At 44.2% G+C, this 9739-nt stretch overlaps 1 protein-coding gene across 1 annotated transcript in view; it reads right to left on the minus strand.

The window, feature by feature from the left end:
• Positions 1-8878, minus strand: part of CEP128 (centrosomal protein 128) — a 447165-nt gene extending 438287 nt beyond the window's left edge. The window contains exon 1 of the mRNA XM_084632372.1: positions 8739-8878. The gene's annotated coding sequence lies outside the window, so the exon portion shown is untranslated. The remainder of the gene's footprint in view (positions 1-8738) is intronic.
• Between the last annotated feature and the right edge of the window lie 861 nt (positions 8879-9739).

Genomic DNA, 9739 nt, shown 5'->3' on the forward strand with positions numbered 1-9739 from the left:
TGCTTAGGTTTGCTTTTTCATAGGGATGGGTTGAAAAGTCTCAATTGTAGGTATTTAGACACTAGAATGTTGGTATCTTTTGCTAGTTGTATTTCATCAGTTGATCTAAATATATTGTCTCTAAACAGTTGGCCGAATTTTTATGTAAGTTCCCAAATGTTAACACTTCCAGGTTTTTATTGAGCTTACAAGAGATGAGGGGTATGAGCTTAAATTATTTAGAAAGCTACCCCAAGTTTCTATTGTTGTTTTCATATAAGGGTGGCTATATACTGATTTTGGCCCATAGGATTTCTTTATCCAGGGGAATCGTTTGTACTTTGATTGCAGAACAAGCTCATCATTATATCTCTAGCCAGTCCTGATTAGGGTTTGGTGTTCATAGAATCATAGAAGATGATTGAAGATGATTCATCATTGAAGAGGATTCCATTTGGATTGGAAGAGACCTCAGGAGGTCATTTAGTCCAACCCCCTGCTCAAAGCAGGACCAACACCAACTAAATCATCCCAGCCAGGGCTTTGCCAAACTGGACCTTAAAAACCTCTAAGGATGGAGATTCCAACACCCCCCTAGGTAACCCATTCCAGTGCTTCACCATCCTCCTGGCGAAACAGTGTTTCCTAATATCCAACCTAGACCTCCCCCACTGCAACTTGAGACCATTGCTTCTTTTTCTGTCATATGCCACCACTGAGAACAGCCGAGCTCTATCCTCTTTGGAACCCTCCTTCAGGTAGTTGAAGGCTGCTATCAAATCCCCCCTCACTCTTCTCTTCTGCAGACTAAATAAGCCCAATTCCCTCAGCCTCTCCTCGTAAGTCATGTGCCCCAGCCCCCTAATCATTTTCGTTGCCTCCGCTGGACTCTCTCCAATTTGTCCACATCCCTTCTGTAGTGAGGGGATCAAAACTGGACACAATATTCCAAGTGTGGCCTCACCAGTGCCAAATAGAGGGGAATAATCACTTCCCCCAATCTGCTGGCAATGCTCCTAATACAGCCCAATATGCCGTTAGCCTTCTTGGCAACAAGGGCACACTACTGACTCATATCCAGCTTCTCGTCCACTGTAATCCCCAGGTCCTTTTCTACGGAACTGCTGCTTAGCCAGTTGGTCCCCAGCCTGTAGCGGTGCATGGGATTCTTCCTTCCTAAGTGCAGGACTCTGCACTTGTCCTTGTTGAACCTCATCAGATTTCTTTTGGCCCAATCCTCCAATTTGTTTAGGTCACTCTGGACCCTATCCCTACCCTCCAGCATATCTACGTCTCCCCTCAGCTTAGTGTCATCTGCAAACTTGCTGAGGGTGCAATTCATCCCATCATCCAGATCACTAATAAAGATGTTGAACAAAACCGGCCCTGTCATAAATATAAAGGGAAGGGTAAACACCTTTAAATCCCTCCTGGCCAGAGGAAAAACCCTTTCACCTGTAAAGGATTAAGAAGCTAGGATAACCTCACTGGCACCTGACCAATGAGGAGACAAGATACTTTCAAAGCTGGAGGGGGGAGAAACAAAGGTTCTCTCTGTCTGTGTGGTTCTTTTTTTTTTGCCAAGAACAGAAAAGGAATGGAGTCTTAGAACTTAGTAAGTAATCTAGTTAGATATGCGTTAGATTCTGTTCTGTTTAAATGGCTGATAAAATAAGTTGTGCTGAATGGAATGTATATTCTGTTTTTTTTGTCTTTTTGTAACTTAAGGTTTTGCCTTGAGGGATTCTCTATGTTTTGAATCTGATTACCCTGTAAGGTATTTACTATCCTGATTTTACAGAGGTGATTCTTTTACTTTTTCTTCAATTAAAATTCTTTTAATAACCTGATTGCTTCTTCATTGTTCTTAAGATCCAAGGGTTTGGGTCTGTGTTCACCTATGCAAATTGGTGAGGATTTTTACCAAGCCTTCCCCAGGAAAGGGGGTGTAGGGTTTGGGAGGATTTTGGGGGGGAAAGACGTTTCCAAGCGGGCTCTTTCCCTGTAATATATTTGTTAGACGCTTGGTGGTGGCAGCAATAAAGTCCAAGGGCAAAAGGTAAAATAGTTTGTACCTTGGGGAAGTTTTAACCTAAGCTGGTAAAAATAAGCTTAGGGGGTTCTCATGCAGGTCCCCACATCTGTACCCTAGAGTTCAGAGTGGTGAAGGAACCTTGACAGGCCTCAGGGGCATTATGCTTGATACCCCAGGAGTCGGTCCAGTCAGTGTTATCCAGTACATCAGGTTTGTGATCTGACTGGCCTGATAACAGTGTTTAATGTTTGGTAGAGCCAATCCTTCCTTTTGCCACAGCCTCTATAAAGTAGATTGTTTATCATGGATTGTTAAATTAGTGGCAAATTCATTTGGGGAAATAAGAAATCCAGGTTTAAGCAAATTCCCAGGGACTAAAACCAGGAATGTTTGGAAAAGGAAGTTAATTGAGAGTAAAATATTCACTTTAACTGCTGCAATTCATATTTTGACCGATTTTTCAGATCTCTTTTGATATTTTTAATCAAAAGCACATAAGTTTTGCCATCTGTTAGAAATGTGGATTGCCAGATATCTTACTGAAGTAGCTACCCATTTCTGTTCGTATTTATCTTTTATATCTTTCAGTAGATCACAGCCCATACCTACACCCAGGAGGTCTCACTTGTCATAGTTTATACTAAATCCTGACACTGACAAATTTTAAGGTTTTCTCTTTCCGATCTAGTAGAGTGTGAGAGAGATTCATAACAAATATCATCTGTAGAAGGCTAATTTGTGTTCCCTGTTTCTTTTTGTAATTCCCCTTATACAAGGATTATTTCTTATCAACTTAATGAATGACTCCATTAATCTGGCAAAAAGAAGAGGAGACAATGGGCATCCTTGGTGTGTGCGTCTAAAGGAGTAGCATTTTTCTGATATCCTTTTACTCTTACAGCAGCATATGGTTTGGAATATAAGATGGAAATCCAATTTTGAAATTTAGGGCCTAAGCCAAATGTATCCAAAGTATCTTTTAAGAACTGCTAATTTACTCTGCCCCAAGCTTTTTCTGCATCTAGTGATAAAAATAGATGGGGCTTGCTGGTAAGAGTGAAAAGATCAGGTCTAAAATTTAGAGCATTATCTGACAGCTGCCTGTTTAATACAAATCCTAGTTGATCCATGTTTGCCACATGTAATTTATTCACTCTTCCCCTCCAGAGGGGAAAGAGATGCATGTGATTAGAATTGTTTTCTTTATTATTTTTAGTACATAAGATGAAGTGCTATATGTTATTTGGGAATGCAAGATCAAATAAGCATGTTTTCCATTTGGCTCAAAAGGACTGTTACACAGAACAGAAACATCCTATAAGATAACCAAAAAAAATTAGCTTTTCACCTAAGTGGAGCTTTCCTGGCTGCAGAGGTGCAAGTTAGCAGATCCAATCGTAGGACTGGGGCCTAATTCTTGCCCCACATCCTTCTTTCTCCACCACCACATTATTTCCAATATCTTGGGTCCAAAAATAATAGCAGCCCTGATTGTTTATCTTCAGCACTAGGGAAAATGACTTTTCTAAAACTTTGCAACTATCTAATTTTAAGCACATCTAAGGGCAGGGTGGATTGGAAAGAATCAAGAGACAAAGCGAAAATAAGAAAATATTTTAAAGGTCATTTGACAGCATTCCTTCAAGGGGGACTGTGGGGAGAGGATGAAGAGAAACTATGTTCCAGTATTCATTTAGGCTATAACTACACTATTAGCAAGGAGTCTGATTACCCTGCTGGTGTACACATACTTGTGGAAGCTCAATGGCAAAATGTATGTCATTCAGAAGCGTGAATATTCCACCCCCAAGCGACATACGTTACACTGACATAAGGGTTTGTGTGCACAGCTCTATATCTGCAGGAGAACTTCTAACACCGACATAGCTTATGCTGCTCCTGTCGGCACAGAGCATCCTCACCACATGTGCTCCACTGCAGCACTGTACATATAGACATGGCCTAAATAAGTAGAAGAAACCAGCATGGCACTTCTTGCCACAACATATCAGGCAATTCAAAAAAGGAGAACCGAATAGTCATATGGCTAATGAGAACATCCACAGATACATTAGATAGAAATGTCAAAAAAAGTTTGTAAGGAATATAAGCCTTCTTACTTCAAGGCATATGCCAACATCTAAAATGATGGAGAAAGGAAGAAACTTCCCTCATGGGCAGGTTATTCCATAATTGCCCACTTCATGTTTCCTTCATTTTCCACTGAAGTATCTGGTACAGACAGATATCTGAGAAGGGATCCTGAACTAGACAGGCCATTGGTATGGCAATCCCTATGGGGAGGCTTTAAGTTTATCAACAACATAGCAGCTAAAGCTGGGGTCCCCAAACTGAGGAATGTTCGGGGGGGGGCACATGGCAGGACCCGGGTCAGCTCCCACAGAGTGTGGGGAGGGAGTGCCACCCAGCCCTGTTTTGAGCCCAGCTGCAGCTCCGCTTCGCACCCAGCTGCACCCCCAGACCAGGTCTGGACCCAGCCACAGCTCCTCCCCCATCCCCAGTTCTGCCCCCAGCTCCACCGTCACCCCAAGTTGAGGAAGCCTTGACTGCTCAGTAATGGGAAGGGGGGGGGGGAATGTGGACAGATTTCATTACTGTAAGGGGAGATGGGGTGCAACAGGAAAGGTTTGGGCACCGCTGAGCTAAAGACAAAGAATCCCGACTATGGTCAGGAGTCAGCACTCAGGGAATAATCACATCACGCTTCCCTAGCTACAGGAAAAAGTTCAATAATTTGAAATATTTAAAATGAGGCAGGACAAAATACTAAAAAGTGTACTAAAAGGGAGCGATCATTGTATTAGCAGGGAGATGGACTGTATGCTCTCATAGATCTTACCCCTGTGGGAATTCTGCACCATTTCACAAGTGCAGAATTCATGTCCCCAGCGGATTTTTTTCCCCCTCTGTAGAAAATATATTCTGCCGGAGAGGCACTGAAGTTACACCTTTCACCACCCAGGGGCTGCTGTGGCACCAGAACAGAGAGCAGCCTGTTCACCGGCAGTAGCAGCCAGTGATAGGGAAGAGGAGAGGGTGCGTTCCTCACAGTGCCCTGCCCATGCGGCCAAGTGAGGAGGCATGGGGTGGGGGGGAAGAGGGAGGACACAGACAGAATGGGGCACACAGTTCTGCTGGGAGGTGGGGGTGTCAAAGACCCGAGTTCACAAGGGCTAGTGGGGCAGATAGACTGGGGCAGGGCTAAATGGGAGTGGGGGTGCAGGGCCATGTGGGGATGGGGTGGGGCAAAGGGTGGCTCAGTTGTGGTGCTGGACCACATGAGAATGGGGGTGAGGGGTGGCTGAGTCGGGGTGCAAGGACACATGGGGATGGGACAGAAGGGGGATGCAGGGACACATGATGATAGGTGCAGATGTGCTTGACTGAATGGGAGAGGCTAGAGGTCAGAGAAGGTCAGCTGCCTAACAATCCCTTTCCCCTAAAAAACACCCCTTTTCCACACTTCTCCCACGCACACCCAACAAACCACCAGATTCACTCCCAACAATTACTTCACTCTCCCTCAGGTCCTCCATTACCCCCTGACTCCTCCACGCCTTTGCACTGCTTCTGAGGGATCATAGAATATCCGGGTTGGAAGGGACCTCGGGAGGTCATCTAGTCCAACCCCCTGTTCAAAGCAGGACCAATCCCCAACTAAATCATCCCAGCCAGGGCTTACATGAGGGCTTACATTTCTGTATTGTAGTTTAAATGAATTGTTACTCAAAATTTTGTATTAATATGCCTAGTAGGGAATCTATTTGTCAAAAAACCAGATCCTGAATCTTGTTTGTTGTCTATATTGTTAGAGACATATTTGCTGACAGGTATTTTGAAATAAATTATCAAAACACCACAATATAATCGTGCCAGTTTCAATTATTTTGGTAAATAAAATATGCAGAATTTTGCATAATTTTAAAATATTGTGCGCATAATTTTTAATTTCGAAATAAGAGCTTTTCTACCTCTAACTTCTATAAGCAAGATTGTTTCTAAACAAAAAGTAACATTTGGTGCCCTGATTCCTGCCAGTCCTTATAGCAGCTGACTTTCCTCTTGCAATGTACCTTCTTGAGTGGGAAGGGAGGAGAGACTCAGACAGTGTGGAGCAGAAATCATACTTTGCCTAAGTGTCCCAAGACAGGCACCTTTGGGTTCTTTGACTCAGATATTTAAACTGGCACAGAAGCTTTTTCCAAAAGCATGGTTCTGATCACAGTTATTTTTACTGACCTTTTTAAACACTGAAATAAAAGTAATGCTGAACAGCACTGAAGTTGATTTGCTAAAAACAATATAAAGTTCCAAGAAATGTCTCCACCAAATGAGGTCAAGAAAAAAGAAACAACCCTAGAAGTAGCACAAAGGAAATGAAGATTTACCACATAGAAGGTTAAGGGGTTTATTTTTAACTGTTCAACACAAGGTTTTGCTCAAAAAATGCAGTGGCTGCAGTGCTGAAAGGAGGCTAGTAAATAAAGTGTTAAATAAACAAAAAAGGACTGAATGAGAACATTTCAACTGACAAACAATTTTCTACTAGATTTTCATATAGCTTTCAAGCTTCCTCTTTATTCAGATAAGCATGCTAAGAGGAAGTGCAAGCACTTTCATGCTTAAGAGAGATTCAGTGTTTGTATAACTGACATCCTGATTTTTAATATGGTTATGATAGTCTTTAATTTCAACTCCTAATGAGGAGAAATTCTTAGAAAAATAAAATACAAGGTAATTAAAAGTACAAATATATGCTGAAACAGGATGAAAGCCAGAAGAGATATTTGCCAAGGAGATGTTTCTTGAAGCTAGACACACACACACATACACACACCCCCATTTGACAGTTTACTACTCTAGTCTTGTTTGAAGTCCCTGCAGGTTTTAAGACTGACCCTGATGTGGAACAGACCCCAGTACTGTATTATCAGTATTGTTCCTTTTTTGACAAGGTTACACACTCAAGCCCTTATCTTATTCACAAATATTGAAACAAATTTCAAAGCAGGGAGGTAGGATATTAGCATGAACCATCACCCTGACAATGCCACATTTCACTGTCATTTTGTCATGTTTCAAGGCAGAGACCCGAGATTACTACATTTTATTGTTATTCTGAGAGAGCACATTCCCACACTACACTACAATGCGAGGTAGCTATGTTTCAAGTGCCACTTAGAAACCCTACAAATTCCCTCAAGAAACAAGTATATTGATAACATTTAATAGCAACAATGATAATATCAGGTTCTTATATAGCACTTTTCATCACGAGATCTCAAAGCACTTCACAATATTTAATGTAATTAATCTCACAACACCCCTGTGAGATTAGGAAGTATCATCCCCATTTCTACAGATGCGGAACCCAGGCACAGACAAGCTAAGTGACTTGCCCAGGTCAGGCTTGGAAGTCTGCCGTGAAGCAGGGAAATTCCCGGGACTCCCAGCTCCTACCAATTAGGTAATCCCCAGCTCTGGAATCCTCAGGTTTCCTGTCTCCTGTGGAGATTGTAAACTCTTAGTTGGGGCAAAGAAGTGGATGATACTATCATTTGTGTGCTCTGACCAAGGCTAAGTTTGTTGTCAACACTTAGAGTTTGGGTTCTCCCAGTTTCATTCCATTACGCAACACACAGACACTGCTACACCACCTTTTGACGCCAGGGTAGCAGGTTTCCTCCAGGCATGCCAAATCCATGAAAAAAAATGCAGAAATTGGGATGGTTTTTGGTTTATGAGTTGATTATTAGCTAGTTTTTGGCTTGTATTTTTTTTTTTTAAATCAGCTCCTGGCAAGCAGGGGCCAGGACGCACAAGCAGGGGTGCACAGCGGGCCCACCACAGTCTCAGACTGCATGCCGGAGAGATCTAGTCACATAGAGGGTTGAGGTTCTTTAGGGACTGGCTTGTTTTGGCCTTGTTTTGAAATGGGATTGGCTTTATTTTTGGCTTATTGTAAATCAGGGTGCTTATTTACCACGTGAAAGTTGGCAACTGTGGTTTCCTCTGTCTAGCTCAAGGCCAGCTTTCTAAACACAACACTGCAGTACCACTCTTCTGTACAGGTTTCAGAGTAACAGCCGTGTTAGTCTGTATTCGCAAAAAGAAAAGGAGTACTTGTGGCACCTTAGAGACTAACCAATTTATTTGAGCATAAGCTTTCATGAGCTACAGCTCACTTCATCGGATGCATACCGTGGAAACTGCAGCAGACTTTATATATACACAGAGAATATGAAACAATACCTCCTCCCACCCCACTGTCCTGCTGGTAATAGCTTATCTAAAGTGATCATCAGGTGGGCCATTTCCAGCACAAATCCAGGTTTTCTCACCCTCCACCCCCCCACACACAAACTCACTCTCCTGCTGGTGATAGCCCATCCAAAGTGACAACTCTTTACACAATGTGCATGACAATCAAGTTGGGCTATTTGTACAAGCTGTACAAGCTGCACAGCCCCTTCACCCCACAGTCCCACCGGCCCCACAGCGGCGGCAGTGCCCTCCAGGCACCACAGAGCCCCCCACCGGACAGCCATCGCCCCCATGCACTGCCCCGCAGGCCCTCCCGGGGCCCAGCCCCTACAGTGGTCGCCAGTAGCCCCCCCTGGGCTCCGACCACTCGGCCCCGCGTCCTACTCCAGAGCCACCCAGGCCCAACATGCCCCTAACGGGGGCCGAGCCCCCTCCTCACCTCGCGAGAGACCTCAGCATCAGGGCACCCCCACCCCGCCGGCTCCAACCGCCCAACTCTGCGCAGCTTCCTCCCCACCTCGCCGCTATGGCAACTTGAACTAGCCGCCTTGCCACAGGGAGAGAGAGCGGCATCTCAGGCGCCAGGGCCCCCGACGCATAGCACTGTGGGACATGTAGTCCTCAGGCTCCGACGCCGCCATCATAGGAGAAGGTTCAGTGGACTACAACTCCCAAAAGTCCTTGCGCTTGCTCCGCTAGGGCTTGCATGAGGCGCCACTATCCGCGACGGAAGCCCCACTGAGGCTCAGGCCACACCCATTGCTTAAAGGGCCATTCATGAGAGGAGACGTGTAAGAACAGTATCCTCAGCAAGACCTGATCCTGACGGCGACTCTACATTACACCTGGGGGAGGAGTGTAACTGTAAAATCAGTATTAAAATAATTAAAATGCGAATAAGTATTCTTTTTAATTATAGTTTTAGTGATTAATTTCTATAAATTTTTCAACTGCAAACAATTTTGCACTTGAGTCATTTATAACACAGGGAAGCAGTCCAAACTACTCATCTGCATAATATCACTCATGTATGTTAGTGCTTTCAAGATCAGGGCGCTGGTCAGTAATCTGTTTGAGGTAGGAAAAAAATATCTTATGTGGTGTCTATGGGCTTGTCTACACTACCAGCCAGATTGGCAGGCAGCGATCGATCCAGTCGATTTATCACGTCTAGATGCAATAAATCAATTGCTGAGCGCTCTCCCGGCGACTCCGGTACTTCACCGGAACGAGAAGTGCAAGCGGAGTCAACAGGAGAGCGTCAGCTGTCGACTTACTGCAGTGAAGACACCAGGGTAAGTAGATCTAAGTACGTCGACTTCAGCTACACTATTCATGTAGCTGGAGTTGCATATCTTAGATCAGGGGTTTCAAACATGCGGCCCGCAGAGTTATTTCCTGCAGCCCGCCATAGTTCCCCCGCCTCCACCACCCCCAGCA

This window comes from Lepidochelys olivacea (assembly GCF_965140295.1).
Source record: "Lepidochelys olivacea isolate rLepOli2 genome assembly, chromosome: 6".
In the NCBI taxonomy this organism is placed as follows: domain Eukaryota; kingdom Metazoa; phylum Chordata; order Testudines; family Cheloniidae; genus Lepidochelys; species Lepidochelys olivacea.